Source organism: Bufo gargarizans, chromosome 2 (assembly GCF_014858855.1).
Source record: "Bufo gargarizans isolate SCDJY-AF-19 chromosome 2, ASM1485885v1, whole genome shotgun sequence".
NCBI lineage: Eukaryota > Metazoa > Chordata > Amphibia > Anura > Bufonidae > Bufo > Bufo gargarizans.
Window position 1 is genome coordinate 87,177,809 of NC_058081.1, and position 21,316 is coordinate 87,199,124.

Below are 21,316 nucleotides of genomic sequence, written 5' to 3' on the forward strand. Positions count from 1 at the left end.
GACTGGGAGAAACAGTCTGTAAGTGGGTAAGTAACTGGCTCAGTGATAGAAAACAGAGGGTGGTTATTAACGGTACACGCTCAGATTGGGTCACTGTCACTAGTGGGGTACCTCAGGGGTCAGTATTGGGTCCTATTCTATTCAATATATTTATTAATGATCTTGTAGAAGGCTTGCATAGTAAAGTATACATTTTCGCAGATGATACTAAACTGTGTAAAGTAATTAACACTGAAGAGGACAGTATACTACTACAGAGGGATCTGGATAGATTGGAGGCTTGGGCGGATAAGTGGCAGATGAGCTTTAACACTGACAAATGTAAAGTTATGCACATGGGAAGGAATAATGCAAGTCACCCATACATACTAAATGGTAAAACACTCGGTAACACTGACATGGAAAAGGCTCCTGTAAACAAGGCAGACATAGCAGAGCTGGAGAGGGTCCAGAGGAGGGCAACTAAAGTAATAACTGGAATGGGGCAACTACAGTACCCTGAAAGATTATCATAATTTGGGTTATTTACTTTAGAAAAAAGACGACTGAGGGAAGATCTAATTAATATGTAAAAATATATCAGGGGTCAGTACAGAGATCTATCCCATCATCTATTTATCCCCAGGACTGTGACTGTGACGAGGGGATATCCTCTGCGTCTGGAGGAAAGAAGGTTTGTACACAAACATAGAAGAGGATTCTTTACGGTAAGAGCAGTGGGACTATGGAACTCTCTGCCTGAGGAGGTGGTGATGGTGAGTACAATAAAGGAATTCAAGAGGGGCCTGGATGTATTTCTGGAGTGTAATAATATTACAGGATATAGCTACTAGAGAGGGGTCGTTGATCCAGGTAGTTATTCTGATTGCCTGATTGGAGTCGGGAAGGAATTTTTTATTCCCCTAAAGCAGGCATGTCCAAACTGCGGCCCTCCAGCTGTTGCTAAACTACAACTCCCAGAATGCCCTAATAGCTGTAAGCTATCCAGGCATGCTGGGAGTTGTAGTTTAGCAGCAGCTGGAGGGCCGCAGTTTGGACATGCCTGCCCTAAAGTTTTTTGCCTTCCTCTGGATCAACTTGCAGGATGACAGGCCGAACTGGATGGACAAATGTCTTTTTTCGGCCTTATGTACCATGTTACTATGTACTATGTATACTGTATCGTAACACTATCTGTATACATAAAATAAGTTTTTCAATGTCAATGTGGCCACCACAATAAAAGTAGAACAAGGTTTCTCACCCCAATTTGAGAATCAAGGCCTAAGGGAATTGTTTATCTATTAAAAAAGTGGACACCCCAATAACAGTAAAACTAGACAGGTTATTCACCCCTTTTTTGGAATCAAGGCATAATATAATTATTTATCTATTAAACAAGTTGGACACCCCGATAACAGTAGAACAAGATAAGTTATTCACCCCACTTTGAAAATCAAGACGTTATACAATTGATTATCCATTAAACAAGGTGGAACCCAATAACAGTTAAAGGAGACAGGTTATTCACCCCAATTTTAGAATCAAGGCGTAATAGAGTTGTTTCTCTATTAAACAAGGTGGACACCCCAATAAGAGTAGAACAAGACAGGTTATTCACCCCAATTTGAGAATAAAGATGTAATATAATTATTTAATTACCTTTGACAATGGCAATTAAGTATTCTCTGTTTCTACAGCTTGTCAGCACTACTATCCCCAGCGCAATAGTGCTTCCACGTGTCTCACTATACTCAGCTCACAGTGAAATGGGACTGCACGGGATGAGACTTTTAAAGGGCTGTGACATCACAGGGGATGGCTATCTGCGGATTGACTGGCTGCATGGCATTATTGGTGATCTCATGTTCCCAGGCTTCTTACTTTCACTTTGAAACACGTGTAGACGCCAGTTTAGGGAAGAAACGATTAATTACCACGGAGCATTAGGAAATTCAGATTCGTTGAGAATCAAATTTTTCCTAAACTTCGGATCAAATTGCACTTCGGATGCTTCGATTCGTTCAACACTAGCTAGGACCATTTGGGGGGATAGGTTCAGGGATCTGAAATTGCATTTTCACTGTGACAATTTGGAGGTGGTGGAGGCTGACTCTGACTCTCTGCTTCCTCACACTCAGTGGTTTTGTTGTTTCAGCATTTGCTTCTGGAGTGTTTATCTCTGAAAATGTGCACCCTGGCTGTTCATATGTAACTGTCATGGATGTTTTGTTTCAGTCACAGTGGGGGCATTTTTGGGAACTGGCACCAGGTGCGGATGAGCAGTTATTGGATTACTCAATAGAGATGTGGGATCTGCCTAAAAAAAGCAGGACAGCTGCTAAAGGGTTCACTGGCATCAGATACCTGGAGGGAGTATGAGCGTGATTGGGGTGCATGGGAGGAGTGGTGCCTTCGGTTGGAGATGGCTGACCAGGATGTGGCACTCTCTCTGCTTCTGTTGCAGAAAGAAGGGTGGCTGGTGGCATGTATTAATCGGTTGATGGTTAGTATAGCGTTTGATTTCAAGTTCCACAGTTTGCTGAATGTAACTAAATCATTTTTGGTGTCTCCGGCATTAAAGAGTTGGAGACAGGGGGTTGTGATTGAGGATCAGAGGCCATCTGTCTCCTTTATATCTGTAAAGAATAAATCAAGGCAACTGGACGTACTGTAGATTTCTTGAAAACGTTTCACTCGTTCTTCCAACGAGCTTTCTCAATTCTGAGTGATTGTACAAAAATTCTGGGAATAAATATGTAACTGAATCCACATCTGGTAATTAGACCCAGCATTGGGTCAAAGGTGTTGATTCCATTATCCTAATTGGAGTCAGTAGGTGATAAAGACTTCCCAGAAAAAGGTGTCAAGACAGCATTATACGTGGCAGACAATAGATGTCTAACCCCCCCACCTCTATTCAAGCTTGGCTTCTCCATTTTTACGTAGATGGCCTCCTTCACGCCTCGTTTGTACCAATTGGACTCCTTATCCAAAACACGTACTTGACTGTCTTCAAAGGTGTGACCTGTTCCTTATAATTGCTGTCTTGACACCTTTTTCTGGGAAGTCTTTATCACCTACTGACTCCAATTAGGATAATGGAATCAACACCTTTGACCCAATGCTGGGTCTAATTACCAGATGTGGATTCAGTTACATATTTATTCCCAGAATTTTTTGTACAATCACTCAGAATTGAGAAAGCTCGTTGGAAGAACAAGTGAAACGCTTTCAAGAAATCTACAGTACGTCCAGTTGCCTTGATTTATTCTTTACAGATATATACCATGACCTGGATAAATGAGAACCTTCACAGACATCTGTCTCCTTTGCTTTAGCTTGAGCATTTGAGTTTTCGGATATGGTTGGTCTGTCATTCAGATGGGTAGGAGCGGTCAGTGCCACTAAACATCCAGGAGGGGATTTGTTGTGGGAGGATGTGGATCTGTATTCTGATAAGCTGGGGTTCTGTATCTGGCTATCTAAGACAGATCAACAGGGCCGGGAGGTTTGGTTTTTTTATTTGATTCCTGGCTCAGAGGTTTGCCCGCTTTGGTGCTTACAGGATTATGGGGTGCATGCGGGTGGGGCTGGTGATCCGCTGCTCGTTCATTCTGATGATTCTTATCTATCTTGCTTTCAGTTTTAGCAGTTTTTAGAAGGTTTTAAAAAGGCCGGGGTTTGGATCCTTCTTGTTCAGTGGCCATTTTTTGTAAGATAGGGGCAGCTACAGAAGGAGCTTGGCATGGGTTTGGTGATGAGAGTGTGGCGCATTGGCTGTTTGGAGTTCTTTATAAATCTCTAAATTTAATTTGTGTGGTATTTTCTGTGCCTGCAGTTTGGGTCAACAGTGCCTAGGAAAGTGTGGAGGGGAGCGATGTCAGTTGACAAATTGAATAAGGCGAGCATTAAAGTGAATTGGGCGGTTGCTCATTTTGTGTCTCGAAACAGTGATTGCAGTTCATCATGGGGAATTGAAGTCGGGTGTGGGTGCTTTTTGGAGGTCGGATGGTGTTGCACTTAAATGAGAGAGCCATTGTTTTGTGGTCTTCGGCATTGCATCGCTTTACCAATGTGGCGTGATGCAAGATAGTGAGGTGTCACTTCTTGCGCTCATGGTGATGGAGATTCAATGGAGTTAGTGAAATTGTGGCTTGGATGTTGTTGGAAAGGGAGTTAAAAAGGCTTTTGACTCTCCAGATTTATATATAGGTGTATGATCTGCCCAATTGCATTGGGCTAAGGCCCATAGTTTTGCCTCTGAACTGGCGTTCATCAGCTAGATTTAATGTTACAGCAGGGTTGGGCAGACCTCCATCAGATTTTTGGGGCTCCAAGGTTCAGCCCTCTTTCCAAGTTGTTCTCAAGGAAAGTTGTTTAATGGATGTTGGGATGAGGTCACATGAGGTTCAGGCCCAAATTGTAATTTATATTATTTATGTTTGTTTTTATAAATTGCTGTTGCCAGTTAAAATCTTGGTCTTAAAGGGGAGTAAATTAAATAGAGGGTAAGGAGCCAGAATGGGTGCTAAGGGAGCAAATTGAAAATTCCCTTTCTCAAGTCTTTCTAGGGTTTTCAACACAGCAATGAAAAGGGTGAAATCAAAGGTCTCCATGACTATAGCTTATATATAATATTTTTATCTGTGTACCTGCCTCCAAAACATCTAAATAATTTAAAAGAATCTCAATTCATACTGAATAGGACATAATCACTTGTGCATTCACTGATCCTTATGATACAAACATTCTTTTTCCAGATTTTGAAAAACCAAGAAAGAAGGACTCATTTTTGTCAATGGAAAAAGTGAGGCAGAAGGTGGAGGTCTTAGTGAGGATACGTCAGACTCTACGTACCCTACATATTAACCTGTCAGTTTTACCCTTAACCACAGGATGAATAATGCATAGCTTTTAATCCCTCTCACTTGCAGTCAGACGGATGTTAGATCCATTTTAGAAACACACGCATCACAATCCTTCCCTCCCCATATGGAAGAGAGCTCTGCCTACTCCTCCCAACCCCCTCTCAGTGAACACTGAGTCCTCAGTACCAGCTTCAGAGACAGGACTTACATACAGAAGAGCTCTGCCTCTACTCTGCTTCTAGCTAAGGTAAGCTGACTATACATTTCCTCAAAATATCTCTAACATCTACTAGAGAGTGGGTGCTTTAAATCTATCAGCATGGTTGCTGACTTTATATATTATATTATTTTTTTTTTTTATGGAAGCAAAGCCAACGCCCAAGGTCAGACTGGGATAGAAGTTCAGCCTTGGCATTTGAAAACATACAGGCAGATGAAGGCTTCACAGCAATGCAGATTAGGGTGGTACCATCCCAGTAAGAGAGGGCATTCAGGGAATATTTGCTTATCTTTCCAGTAGATGCTGATAGCAAGTTATATTGACATACTATTTATTTTGCATATTATCTGTGGCAGCATGTTCACACAGGGCAATGAGTGGGAACATGTGTGTTTTGGTTCCTAGATAGATGGATAGGATAGATAGATAGATAGATAGATAGATAGATAGATAGATTTAACGGAGAGAGATGTGGGATAAGTTATAATGCTCATTCTCAATAATGGGACTGTGTAAAGGTACCACTGATATCCTGATGAATGAGCAAACACTCATTTATTGGATGAAAGAATTATTGATTCATCATGGATTATGTTGATATTATTAAAACAATAGTACAACCTATTAAACCAACAACTTGTTGGAAAAATGCATGACATCTCATGAAACACCAAAAACACCGTAGGGACACACATATGAATAATATGAAAACTTTATTAGGTAATGAATAATTACAACAACTCATAAATCCCAAAAATTAAAAAAGCATAGCAGCAATACAGGTAGGTGCTGGGCCAAGTAGCTCACAAACTGACAACCAAGGTATGAGATCCCCACAACTTGTCTTACTCAATACAAGAATATCTCAAAAGAGCAATAGCAAAGGTATACCAATAATCTCCCAGAGACCTACCCCATAAACCCAGATGCCCTATGTATAAACATCCACATAGGGTCCCACAAGGAAAACCATCTGTGGGACCCTATGTAAATTTGTGATAAAAACATTGATATTCATAAATATATGATATAGTATTACTTCGTATATGTTTTAAATATGAAAACTTACTTAACTAAATATGAAAACTTAAAATTACTTTTTCTTTTTAAATTCAAAAATAGAAATTTACAATCTATCAATTCAATATCCAAAGAAATGTGATACAGCATAATTTCATCTTGTGTTAAATCTCCCTCTTATCTTTACCCTTCCATCCCTCCCTCCAACCCCCTTTTTCCGCGGAGCTATTGTCGTGGCACCTAATATCCTAATTTCCAATTACCCCATATCCGCAGCCAGGCTGCTTTTTTTCCTGGTGTTTGGGCAAGACTATTTTCGTACTCCTTAACCCTATTCATATATTCCGTCTACTCCTGAAAATTTGGATACTTCATGGAACCCCAATGTTTGACTATTATTATTTTAGCCAAAGCTATACCCCGAAACCAAAGTAGTTGCTCAGTTTTGTTATTATCTATTTCTGGGAGAGTACCCAGGATGACATATTCAATACATGCTTAATATTTCATAGGAGAACTATTCTGCAATTTCCGGAATATTTTAATCCAATAATCTTTTATCCCCGGGCATTCCCACAATAGGTGTTTGTAGTCTCCTCTATCTTTGTTGCATTTATAACAATTCTGTTCTCTATCTTTGTAAATATTATGCAATAGTACTGGTGTGTAATAGAGACAGTGTATAATTTTCAAGAGAATCCATGTATGGGCAAGGGAGACCGTAGATCTGTTGATGTTTCTATAAACAGTATTCCACGGGATTGATTCCACATTCTGCAAATCTTTTTAAGTTAACCCCCTGTTTTTCCCAATACTCAACATCCACTAACTGCATAACTTGTGGTAAGTGTGCGTTCCCCCACAAGGGGGTATAATGAATCGCTTGGGATACTCCAACTATAAGCCTAGCTTGTTTCCAAATATACCCAAGCATTCTACTAAACGGGTTTGTTATTATTTTCTTCTCAATAATACCAGTTTCCAGAATGTGAAAAAGATCCTCCCAAGGTCCACAGTACTCCCCAAAAATAAGCCGTATACAGTTATTCTGTGCAGCTACATAGTATCCTTTTAGAAAAGGGACGGAGATTCCACCCTCATCTTTATACAGGTATTGTATTTTGATTCTAACCTGTTTGCGCCCCCATATTAATTTATTAAAAAGAGTCTGTAATTTGTTAAAAAAAATATCTTCAATCGTTATTGGGCTTGCATTTAGTACATATAGTAGCATTGGTATTAATGTCATTTTTAGAAGGGCTATACGATTGATTTGTGACAGGGGGAGTTTTAACCATGTTCTAATTTTTTCCTTTACTTTGTCTATTATTGGGAGTATATTCAATTTCGTGTAATATTCCAGTTTAGTCCCTATGTGGATACCCAGGTATAATAAAGAGTCTGATGGGGCCAATATACTGACCCGAGAATTGTAACCCGGTGGAACTGGGCGTCTTAATGGGAGAAATTTCGATTTTTCCCAATTTATTTTGTATCCGGATAGGCATCCAAAGTTGTCCACGCTTTCCATAACCCTGGGCAGATTCATGTACCCCCTCCGTAAAAAGAGCAGAATGTCGTCTGCATATAGACTTATTTTATCATCTGCTCCCTCGCACCCAAAGCCCTGTATTTCCTCATCTGCTCTGATTTTACATGCAGTTGGCTCCAGGAACAACGAAAAGAGCAAAGGGCAGAGGGGGCATCCCTGACGCGTTCCACGCGTCAGGGGGAAGGGGGGGGGAGTATTCCCCGTTAACTCGAACTCTGGATACCGGATTTTGATACAAAATGCAAACCCACCTAGAGAAGTATTCACCTATTTTCACCTGCGACAACACGCTCCAGAGAAAGGGCCATTCCACCCTGTCAAAGGCTTTGGCCGCGTCCAAAGACAGGATGGAGCAGTCCTCCCCACCCCCCATCTGTATATTCAGAAAGGCCCTCCTTACATTATCCTGTATGTTCCTTTTGGGAATAAACCCAGTTTGGTCAGCGTGGACGACTTTGTGAATGACAGTTTTTAATCTGTTGGCTAACAATTTGGCAATAATTTTATAATCTGTGTTCAACAGAGAGATGGGGCGGTAGGAGGTCACTAACAATGGGTCTTTCCCTTTTTTGGGGGATTAATGTGATGATTGCTTGCATCCATGACGGAGGCAGAGAGCCCAATATCCATGATTGGTTTAATACCTCCATCATTTGGTGGTGAATAATTCCCTCGTGTTTTCGGTATAGTTCGAATGGGAAACCATCCAACCCTGGAGACGTATTACCCTTAATAGATTTCAGCGTGGTTTGTAACTCGATCAGTTGAATTGGTCTATTCAACCAATCTATGTCTTGTTTATCAAATTCCGGAATCTTAATGTTATCTAAATATTGATCTATTTTTTCTCCCTGCCGGCCTGGTATAACGTGGAGAAATATCGAGTAAATTCCCGTAGAATGTCATCAGGGTCTCGTAAAATGTTTCCTGCCTCTGTCCTAATTCCCATAATGTTGTTACTCCCTCTTTGATTTTTTACTATTGTGGATAGCAATTTACTTGGTTTACCAGATTCACTGAAGGTCCTCTGCCCCAAAAAGAACATTTTATTCTGCGCTTTTTTAAATAGATATTGTTTATGACCATCTCGCGCTTTTTTTAAATTGATCTTGTTTTTCTGGGGTGTTTACCTGAGTGATCTCATGTATTAACTGATTAAGCGTCCCTTCTATTACTTTTTGAGTTTGGGCAAAGGAGTTCTTCTGTTTCCTAATTTGATATTCATATATACCTCGGAGGAATGCCTTGAACGAATCCCAAACCATGTGAATGTGTGTTGAATTAATGTTGTCGCTCCAAAAGGACTTTATTTCTTCATGAATCTTATTGATATCCCTTATGAATGTCATCCAGTGGGGGTTGAGTTTAACCCCTTAAGGACGCAGGGCGTATCGGTACGCCCTATTTTCCGAGTCCTTAAGGACTCAGGGCGTACCGGTACGTCCTAACTTTAAATGCAGATTCCGGCGCCGCGGGGGTTAATGGAAACGGGATGCCGGCTGAAATCATTCAGCCGGCATCCTGTGACAACGCCAGGGGGGGTCATGTGACCCCCCCCCCCTATCGGCGATCGCCGCAAACCGCAGGTCAATTCAGACCTGCGGTTTGCTGCGCTTTTTGCAGTTTCTGATCCCCGCGGTCCCTGACCGCGGGGATCAGAAACTTTAGTGTACCTCAAATATAGATTTTACATCCCCCTGCACCCCTGCATGATTTTTTGCCGGCGGGTGGTGCAGGGGGGGGAGTTGTGGGCGGTGGGGCGGTGCGGGAGGCGGGCGGTGCGGCAGGCGGGATCGCGATCCCCCGCCCGCCTCCCCTTGAAAATTCGTTGGTGTAGAGTGGGTATACCAGGGTGCCAGCACATTGCTGGCACCCTGGTATAAACGGCTGACATCGGTGATGCGATGTCAGCCGTTTAACCCTTTCCATACAGCGGTCCGTACAGACCGCTGTATGAAAAAAGTTAACAGTAAGAAGTAGCTCCCTCCCTCTCCCATCGGGGGGCTGCAGTGCCTTTGCAGCCCCCCGAATGGAGAGGGAGGGAGCTCCCAGACAGCCCCCCCAGAGCCCCGTCCTTACCCTTCCCCGTCTGCGCAGTTCTGACCACTACTGAGCAGACGGGGAAGGTTCCCATGGCAACAGGACGCCTTCTTAGGCGTCCTGCTGTCCATGGTGCTGAACAGATCTGTGCTGAAGGCAGAGATCTGTTCAGACAAAGTGTAAGTAAAATACAGTACTGTACAATATATATTGTACTGTACTGTATTATACAGACATCAGACCCACTGGATCTTCAAGAACCAAGTAGGTCTTGGTCAAAAAAAAAGTGAAGAAAAGTGAAAAAAAAGTAAAAATCAAAAAAACACATTTATCACTGAATAAAAATCAAAAAAATAAAATTCCCTACACATGTTTGGTATCGCCGCGTCCGTAATGACCTGATCTATAAAACGGTCATGTTACTTTCCCCGCACGGTGAACGCCATAAAAAAAAAAAAAAAAACTATTAGGAAATTGAAATTTTGCCCACCTTACTTCCCAAAAAAGGTAATAAAAGTGATCAAAAAAGTCGCATGTACGCCAAAATAGTACCAATCAAACCCTCATCTCATCCCGCAAAAATCATACCCTACCCAAAATAATTGCCAAAAAACTGAAAAAACTATGGCTCTTAGACTATGGAAACACTAAAACATGATTTTTTTTGTTTCAAAAATAAAATCATTGTGTAAAACTTAAATAAATAAAACAAAGTATACATATTAGGTATCGCCGCGTCCGTATCGACCGGCTCTATAAAAATATGACATGACCTAACCCCTCAGGTGACCACCGTAAAAAAATAAAAATAAAAACGGTGTAAAAAAAGCCATTTTGTCATCTTACGTCACAATAAAGTGTAATAGCAAGCGATTAAAAAGTCATGTGCACCCCAAAATAGGGCCAATCAAACCGTCATCTCATCCCGCAAAAAATGAGACCCTACTTAAAATAATCGCCCAAAAACTGAAAAAACTATGGTTCTTAGACTATGGAGACACTAAAACATTTTTTTTGTTTTAAAAATGAAATCATTGTGTAAAACTTACATAAATAAAAAAAATTGTATACATATTAGGTATCGCCGCGTCCGTGACAACCTGCTCTATAAAATTACCACATGATCTAACCTGTCAGATGAATGTTGTAAATAACAAAAAAAAAAACGTGCCAAAAAATCTATTTCTTGTTACCTTGCCACACAAAAAAAGTGTAATATAGAGCAACCAAAAATCATATGTACCCTAAACTAGTACCAACAAAACTGCCACCCTATCCCCTAGTTTCTAAAATGGGGTCACTTTTTTGGAGTTTATACTCTGGGGGTGCATCAGGGGGGCTTCAAATGGGACATGGTGTCAAAAAAAACAGTCCAGCAAAATCTGCCTTCCAAAAACCGTATGGCATTCCTTTCCTTCTGCGCCCTGCCGTGTGCCCGTACAGCGGTTTACGACCACATATGGGGTGTTTCTGTAAACTACAGAATCAGCGCCATAAATAATGAGTTTTGTTTTGCTGTTAACCCTTGCTTTGTAATTGGAAAAAAAATATTAAAATGGAAAATCTTCCAAAAAAGTGAAATTTTGAAATTGTATCTCTATTTTCCATTAAATCTTGTGCAACACCTAAAGGGTTAACAAAGTTTGTAAAATCAGTTTTGAATACCTTGAGGGGTGTAGTTTCTTAGATGGGGTCACTTTTATGGAGTTTCTAGTCTAGGGGTGCATCAGGGGGGCTTCAAATGGGACATGGTGTCAAAAAACCAGTCCAGCAAAATCTGACTTCCAAAAACCATACGGCGCACCTCTCACTCTACGCCCCGCTGTGTGGCCGTACAGCAGTTTACGGCCACATATGGGGTGTTTCTGTAAACTACAGAATCCGGGCCATAAATAATGAGTTTTGTTTGGCTGTGAACCCTTGCTTTGTAACTGGAAAAAAAATATTAAAATGGAAAATCTGCCAAAAAAGTGAAATTTTGAAATTGTATCTCTATTTTCCATTAAATCTTGTGCAACATCTAAAGGGTTAACAAAGTTTCTAAAATCAGTTTTGAATACCTTGAGGGGTGTACTTTCTTAGATGGGGTCACTTTTATGGAGTTTCTACTCTAGGGGTGCATCAGGGGGCTTCAAATGGGACATGGTGTCAAAAAAACAGTCCAGCAAAATCTGCCTTCCAAAAACCATACGGCGCACCTTTCACACTCTACGCCCCGCTGTGTGGCCGTACAGTAGTTTACGGCCACATATGGGGTGTTTCTGTAAACGGCAGAGTCAGGGCAATAAAGATACAGTCTTGTTTGGCTGTTAACCCTTGCTTTGTTAGTGGAAAAAATGGGTTAAAATGGAAAATTAGGCAAAAAAATGAAATTCTCAAATTTCATCCCCATTTGCCAATAACTCTTGTGCAACACCTAAAGGGTTAACAAAGTTTGTAAAATCAGTTTTGAATACCTTGAGGGGTGTAGTTTATAGAATGGGGTCATTTTTGGGCGGTTTCTATTATATAAGCCTCGCAAAGTGACTTCAGAGCTGTAGTGGTCCCTAAAAATTGGGTTTTTGTAAATTTCAGAAAAATTTCAAGATTTGCTTCTAAACTTCTAAGCCTTGTAACATCCCCAAAAAATAAAATATCATTCCCAAAATGCTACAAACATGAAGTAGACATATGGGGAATGTAAAGTCATCACAATTTTTGGGGGTATTACTATGTATTACAGAAGTAGAGAAACTGAAACTTTGAAATTTGCAAATTTTTCTAAATTTTTGGTAAATATGGTATTTTTTTATGCAAAAAAATTCACTTTTTTGACCCAATTTTAGCAGTGTCATGAAGTACAATATGTGACGAAAAAACAATCTCAGAACGGCCTGGGTAAGTCAAAGCGTTTTAAAGTTATCAGCACTTAAAGTGACACTGGTCAGATTTGCAAAAAATGGCCAAGTCCTTAAGGTGAAATAGGGCTGAGTCCTTAAGGGGTTAAAAATCCAATTATTTTTTTTTATAGCTATCAAATAATACCGTAACAGGGGAGTGGTCGGAAATACCATGACTTTCATAATTAATTTTTTTAACCCTGTTAATAAGCCCGGGGCTGGCGAGGGCTAGATCAACTCGCGACATGGACTTATATGTGTTACTAAAGCAAGAAAATACTTGCTTATTTCCATAGAGAGATCGCCATATATCGACCAATGCCATTTCTTTACACATTCTAAATAATAATGTATTTGAACTGGCACTTTGTTCATAATTAGTTATTGTAGATATCCTATCTATTTTTATGTCCATGACCAAGTTGATGTCTTATTTCCATATTTCCAATCATCACATTAATCCCCAAAAAAAGGGAAAGACCCATTGTTAGTGACCTCCTACCGCCCCATCTCTCTGTTGAACACAGATTATAAAATTCTTGCCAAATTGTTAGCCAACAGATTAAAAACTGTCATTCACAAAGTCGTCCACGCTGACCAAACTGGGTTTATTCCCAAAAAGGAACATACAGGACTGGTTCAGTATGCCTTCAATTTTGAATAAATCCCCAACAGTGTCACCAGCAAAGCACCCCCACACCATCACACCTCCTCCTCCATGCTTCACGGTGGGAACCAGGCATGTAGAGTCCATCCGTTCACCTTTCCTGCGTCGCACAAAGACACGGTGGTTGGAACCAAAGATCTCAAATTTGGACTCATCAGACCAAAGCACAGATTTCCACTGGTCTAATGTCCATTCCTTGTGTTCTTTAGCCCAAACAAGTCTCTTCTGCTTGTTGCCTGTCCTTAGCAGTGGTTTCCTAGCAGATATTCTACCATGAAGGCCTGATTTACACAGTCTCCTCTTAACAGTTGTTCCAGAGATGTGTCTGCTGCTAGAACTCTGTGTGGCATTGACCTGGTCTCTAATCTGAGCTGCTGTTAACCTGCGATTTCTGAGGCTGGTGACTCGGATGAACTTATCCTCCGCAGCAGAGGTGACTCTTGGTCTTCCTTTCCTGGGGCGGTCCGCATGTGAGCCAGTTTCTTTGTAGCGCTTGATGGTTTTTGTGACTGCACTTGGGGACACTTTCAAAGTTTCTCCCAATTTTTCGAACTGACTGACCTTCATTTCTTAAAGTAATGATGGCCACTCGTTTTTCTTTACTTAGCTGCTTTTTTCTTGCTATAATACAAATTCTAATAGTTTATTCAGTAGGACTATCAGCTGTGTATCCACCTGACTTCTCCACAACGCAACTGATGGTCCCAACCCCATTTATAAGGCAAGAAATCCCACTTATTAAACCTGACAGGGCACACCGGTGAAGTGAAAACCATTTCAGGTGACTACCTCTTGAAGCTCAACAAGAGAATGCCAAGAGTGTGCAAAGCAGTAATCAAAGCAAAAGGTGGCTACTTTGAAGAACCTAGAATATGACATATTTTCAGTTGTTTCACACTTTTTTGTTATGTATATAATTCTACATGTGTTAATTCATAGTTTTGATGCCTTTAGTGTGAATCTACAATTTTCATAGTCATGAAAATAAAGAAAACTCTTTGAATGAGAAGGTGTGTCCAAACTTTTGGTCTGTACTGTATATCTAGTCCATTTGCACTATATTTGTGCGACACTATGGAAAGAGTTGATGAATACTGAGAGACTTTTGGGACTTTAAAAAAGAGCATGTTTTGGAGAGAAAAACGACAAAGGATCAACAACTAGGTGGACAGCAAGGGGAAGATACACAACCCGAGTGTCACACTGTTGGCACTAAAAAAGTGAGGAGGTGAGCGACAATCTCAAGAGTATCAGATTAGAAAAGCAGTAACAGTTTAGGATTGCAACACCCACTATCAAATAGATCTCGCATGTGGGGTGAATAATAGGTTATAAAGTGAAGTGCAATAAAATATATAAAAATACAGTGCATGAAAGACTGTATAAAATATATGGCTCAACGCGTTTCAAGGGTCACAATACCCCCTTCATCAGGAGCAGAATACATAATGGACATAGTAAATGAGATTAAATACATGTGGAGGCGCTAGTTTGGCGCCAAAAAAGTAGGCGGAGTTACCAGAATTGACATCATCCATTGATTAATGCTAAATCTATCATAGGTTGCCGGCACATTATGATTAATACATAAATCCATAAAAGACATATATAACTAACCAATGGCAAAACTATCCATCTGGGCTTATCAGCCAAATGTTGTAATGGCTGTTATTTAATATACGGTCGCTAACAGCACGACTGGAAGTGGTTGGTTTCGGGTAGGTGGAACGCATAGTGCGTTCCACAAGGTCCGCATCCGGTCACACGTCACTGAAAGTGACTGCAACCGGCATGTGGAGCGCATTTGGATCACACTATGCGCTTGCAGAGTGCGCATTACGTCACCAGGAAGTGACGTGGACCGGAGAGGACTCGCTCCTGTGGAACGCATGTGACAGGGCACCATGCGTCCACTGAGTACACTCTGCAGGTGGAATTTTCTTGCACACAAGAATCCATAAATGGGTTAGTAGGGAAGACATATTAAGGGAAAGTGAAAAAGGAAATTTGCATTAACTAAAAGTTTTTTACACTATAAGAACCAAAATCTATTAATAAATAGATTAGCAATAAATAGATGGATGGGTTATCCACAAATAACAATCAGAAATTGACATAATACAGTATATATACCAACAATCCATTCAGAGTATAAATAAATAAAATGAATAAAAACCTATATAAAATACATTAAACCCACATGTTGGTACATAGAAAAGGGAAATAAATAGGTCAATAGATAATTCATAAATAGAACCATAAAAGATTAATCATAATGAAATATAATAAATACCACCAATAACCCACATGAGATAAGTTACAACTCAGAAATCTCAGAAAACAGGAGTGTTAACTCCATCCATACGTTTAAAAAAACCATAGTATTAAATAAATAATTCATTCATAGTACTAGATAAATAATTATAAAAATATGTGACGGCAATATCATACACTGTCCGCTGGATCCTGACCATTTGGATAAGACCAAATACATAATGGGTAATGAATCACTATATATATATATATATATATATATAAAATAAAGAAATTCCGCAGCACATCCACGTAGTAGAAAAATAAAAAGACTTTATTCACCCAGCGTGCGACGTTTCAATCCTCTCAATGGGATTTTCCTCAGTCACTGCCTGAGGAAAATCCCATTGAGAGGATTGAAACGTCGCACGCTGGGTGAATAAAGTCTTTTTATTTTTCTACTACGTGGATGTGCTGCGGAATTTCTTTATTTTATAATTTGGAGGTGGATCGCCGACTCAGCCGCTGGCACTCCCATTACAGAATACGGATAGTGGTGCTGCCCACATTGCTTTTTCTATATATATATATATATATATATGTTAGTGTTCTAATTATATTTTTTTTTATAGCTTCTATACATTTTAAAGTGTGATCTAAATGCGCTCCACATGCCGGTTGTAGTCACTTCCGGTGACGTGTGACCGGATGGGGACCTGGTGGAACGCACTATGCGTTCCACCTACCCGAAACCAACCACTTCCGGTCGTGCTGTTAGCAACCGTATATAAGATAACAGCCATTACAACATTTGGCTGATTAGTCCAGATGGATAGTTTTGCCATTGGTTAGTTATATATATATATGTCTTATATGGATTTAAGTATTAATCATAATGTGCCGGCAACCTATGATACATTTAGTATTAATCAATGGATGATGTCATTTCCGGTAACTCTGCCTACTTTTTTTGGTGCCAAACTACCGCCTCCACATGTATTTAATCTCATTTACTATGTCCATTCTGTATTCTGATCCTGATGAAGGGGGTATTGTGACCCCTGAAACGCGTTGAGCCGTATATTTTAATATTAAAGAGGATTGAAGACGTATTCTTGGATTCATGTGCTGATTTACATCCAGGCTACATATCCAGTGCGTTGAAATCGACCTCCACCATTCTACATGGCGATCCCGGCCGGGGGGGTGACTTGCCCTAGGTGTCTTGAGTGTATTCTGGTGGTGACCCCCCCAGTGAAGTGAGTGGATCATTAAGAATAATTAACCAATATTATTAATAGTTTATTATTCATATATTGATTTTAATTTGTGTTCTATACAGTGGTTCATGCACTGTATTTTTATATATTTTATTGCACTTCACTTTATAACCTATTATTCACCCGACATGCAAGATCTATTTGATAGTGGGTGTTGCAATACTAAACTGTACTTGCTTTTCTAATCTGATATTCTTGAGATTGGCGCTCACCTCCTCACTTTTTTAGTGCCAACAGTGTGACACTCGGGGTGGGTATCTTCCCCTTGCTGTCCACCTAGTTGTTGATCCTTTGTCGCTTTCCTATGGTGTAGTTCAGTCTACACTAGAGCAGCCTTCTCTATCGTATCACAATCATCCCTGTCAATTTCTCCATTATACGGTCCTGTTGGCACCTCTGTGTGTATCATTTTCCTTCAAGGACAAAGCTAAGTCCTTTGAAGTTCTCAGATAACCTTCCTTGTGTTTTTGTTTGTTTTTTCATGTGATCACTTTTTGGAGAGAAAAAGCCAGACTTTTTTACCACCAAAACCAGACAGACTTACCTTTTAAATGTTTGGTTTTAGCTATGTTGTTATGTCCGAAAAGCTGTTTGTGTTTGGAAAAACTGCTGTGTCATTGCCATTGAGTATCATTGAAGCTCTAAAGTAAGTCTATGACAGATGGGAGTTGTAACAATGTATCTGTTTCTGCTTTCTCCACTCTACCCCTCCCACTAGAAGGTTCTAGTTCAGCTAGAAACTGTTTATAATGAGAGCCCCTAGTGTTCTGCAGTTAGGGATCAGTGCTTGGAGGGGGAGACTCATACCAGTCTGCATGAGTGACCAGTCGAGGATGTTGAGATGGGGATGTTGAGCCACAGACCATGGGTCAACACCTCTGTGACCAACAGGGCCGTCTTTAATATTAATTGGACCCTGGGCAAAAATTTACTTGGGCCCCCTGGATCCCGCCTTCCCACTCCCTATCATGCAATCACGCCCTCCACCACAACACACACAAAAAAAAAATCCACACACCTGGTAGAGTACAATAAATGACTGTAAATACTTCCAGTTCTGAAGACTCGAGCGGCTCAGGATCAGTGCTCTGGGCAGCTGGGCTCAGGCTGGAAGTGGGCACCGCTCTGCAGGAAGGAGACCGGGGCTTGGCTCACCCTAGCGTTACAGTGCACCCCAGCACCCCACAGTATGCAATATAGCACCCTATAGTATACAGGACCCAACAGTATGCAGTATAGCACCCTATAGTATACAGCATCCCACAGCATACAGTAAAGCAGTATAGCACTCCACAATATACAGCTCCCCAGAGTACACAGTAAAGCAGCATAGCACCCCACAGTATACAGCAACCCAACGGTATACAGCACCCCACAGTATACAGTAGAGCAGTATAGCACTCCACAATATACAGCTCCCCACAGTATACAGCACCTCACTGTATACAGCACTTCACAGTATATAGTATCCAGCACCCCAAACTATACAGAATACATCACCTAACAGTAAACAGCATACAGCACCTCACAGTATACAGCACCCCACAGAATACAGCACCCCAGGTATACAGCACCCCATAGTATACAGTAGAGCAGTATAGCACACCACAGTATACAGCATCCCATAGTATACAGTAGAGCAGTATAGCACCCCATAGTATACAGTAGAGCAGTATAGCACCCCACAGTATACTGCACCCCATAGTATACAGTAAAGCTGTATAGCACCCCACAGTATACAGCACCCCAATGGTATACAGCACCCCACAGTATACAGCACCCCACAGTATACAGCACCCCACAGTATACAGCTCCCCACAATATACAGTAAATCAGTATAGCACCCCACAGTATACAGCAACCCAACAGTATACAGCACCCCACAGTATACAGTAGAGCAGTATAGCAGTATAGCACCCCACAATATACAGCTCCCCACAGTATACAGCACCTCACGGTATACAGCACCCCAAACTATAAAGAATACAGCACCTCACAGTATATAGCACCCCACAGTATACAGCACCCCAGGTATACAGTAAAGCAGTATAGCACCCCACAGTATACAGCAACCCAATGGTATACAGCACCCCACAGTATACAGTAGAGCAGTATAGTACCCCACAGTATATAGCACCCCACAGTATACAGCCCCCACAGTATACAGCACCCCATAGTATACAGTAGAGCAGTATAGCACCCTACAGTATACAGCACCCCACAGTATACATCACCCCACAGTATACAGTAGAGCAGTATATCACCCCACAGTATGCAGTAGAGCAGTATAGCACCCCACAGTATACAGCACCCCATAGTATACAGTAGAGCAGTATAACACCCCACAGTATACAGCACCCCATAGTATACAGTAGAGCATTATAACACCCACTATACAGCACCCCACAGTATACAGCACCCCATAGTATACAGTAGAGCAGTATAGCATCCCACAGTATACAGCCCCCACAGTATACAGTACCCCACAGTATACAGCTCCCCACAGTAACCCACAGTATACAGCTCCCAACAGTATACAGCCCCCCTTAATATACATTAATTTACAGTATATTAGTATAACAGCCCCTGTCACCTTTTCCTGATGTAATCTTCACAAAAAAAAGCTCCACAAGTCTGGCAAACTTCTCCTGCAGCAACACTCCTGGTAGACAGGACTTTTGATGACCTCATAGCCATGTGACAAGTAATATTGCTAGGTTACTGGTCATATGGTGATGATGTCATCTAAGGTCCTTAAGAGAATCACAGCTCTCATACTCATAGTTCACTGCCTGGAGTGCCGGTAGGCAGGAATGGCATGGCAGCACCACCCTGTGTAGCTGACGGCCTGACACTCGGGGAAGTGGCCAGCATAGCTCAATAGGCAGCTGCCTTGGGCCCCCCCAGAAGAAACTGGGCCCGGAACAGCTGCCCCTTTTGCCCCTTGTTAAAGATGGCCCTGGTGAACAAGGAGCCACTTGAACTACTGAGCTACAACCCATGAGCCTCCAGCCTTTGGCCATGGAACCAGCCTTCTGAGAGAGAGAGAGAGAGAGAGAGAGACAGCTGGCTCAGGATTTTCCTTAGCATCAAACTTTTCTTCTGCCAGGGAGGCAGACTGGAGAATCCAGCCCTATGCCTCGCCTGTATTGTTTTGTACCTGAATTCCTCCAATAAAGAAGCGTACTCGTTTACTGCAGACCCTTACTCTCTGGACTTATTTCCCATTGAGGTGCACCACGCCTTACCATCCCTTCCAAAGACCAGCAACATGTGGGGACACCTCGACAGTGTGTGGGAAACCCAAACCCCGCCACTGCACAGGCAATTGTCAGGATTGAAAGCTGTGTATTGATAATAGTCTGCACATGTCTGGCATCTCAATAAATTAGGATATCATCAAAAATATAATTTATTTCAGTAATTCAATTCAAAAAGTAGACAATTAGACAAAAAGACCAATTAGAATATATATATATTTTTTTTTACAGAAATCTTATCCTGCTGAAAAGTATATGCAGTCAATACTTGGTTGGGGCTCCTTTTACATGAATTAGGGGGGCTCCACATAAGAGTTTTAAGTTCCATTATAGCATTCTGTTATAACATGCTTATAACTAGAGATGAGCGAATCAGAATTCGATCCGAATTTTAGGATAAATTCGATTCGCCTAGTAGCTGAATTCCCTTGTGCTTCGTGTCAGTGAATCGATTTAACCTGAAATAGTATAAAAAAAACTAATCAAACTTATCTTCTCAATTTTCTCACGATGGGCCTCCAGCCTCCATCTTACTTGAAGATCTCGGCCGATCTTGGTGATGATGTCATACGTCACCACGCCTGCCGGCGTGATGACATAATCTCGCACCTGCACAAGATTTCAGCCGAGATCTTCAAGCAAGATGGCGGCGGCCGGCCCATTGCGAGCAAATGGAGGCGATAAGTTTGATTTAATTTTTTTTATTGTTAATTTTACACTCAGATACCGCGATCATGTATGAACACGGCATCTGAGGGGTACAATGACGGGGGAAGCACTATCGCAGCTCCCTGTCATTGTACCCACTACTTACAAAAAAAAGCGCTTCATGACGAAGTAATTCATCACAATTTTTTTTTTTGAAATTCGGCAAGTCAACCGAATTGAACATTTAAGAAATACGCTCATCTCTACTTAATACGGAAAATAACAGAATTGCTATAACGGAAACCAAAAGGAACACTGTCCATTTTAATCTGCCCTAATATAGTTGGATGGAGAATAAATAATGGAAACCAGCATTCCGTCTGGTTTCTGTTATTTTGAATGGAAAAAAGACCTGTCTGCAGGACTTACTGTATCAATGGGACATGACATGGAGGCGATCAGCTTGTGGCACTGCTGAGGTGTTATGGAAGCCCAGGTTGTTTTGATAGAAGCCTTCAGCTCGTTTGCATTGTTGGGTCTGGTAGTCTCTCATCTTTCTTTTGAGAATACCCCATAGATTACTTATGTGGTTTAGGTCTGGCACGTTTGCTGGCCGATCAAGCACAGTGATGCTGTGGTTATTAAGC

General features: G+C 41.2%; 1 protein-coding gene across 2 annotated transcripts in view; it reads left to right on the forward strand.

The window, feature by feature from the left end:
* The window catches only part of LOC122927429 (major prion protein-like), a 190,649-nt gene that overhangs the window by 125,648 nt on the left and 43,685 nt on the right, over window positions 1–21,316 (forward strand). Inside the window, exon 1 of one of the 2 annotated variants that reach the window (XM_044279256.1) lies at window positions 5,036–5,097. The exons of the other annotated variant lie outside the window; for it this stretch is intronic. The gene's annotated coding sequence lies outside the window, so the exon portion shown is untranslated. Of the gene's footprint in view, window positions 1–5,035; window positions 5,098–21,316 lie in introns of those variants that run through there. 2 annotated transcript variants of the gene reach the window in all.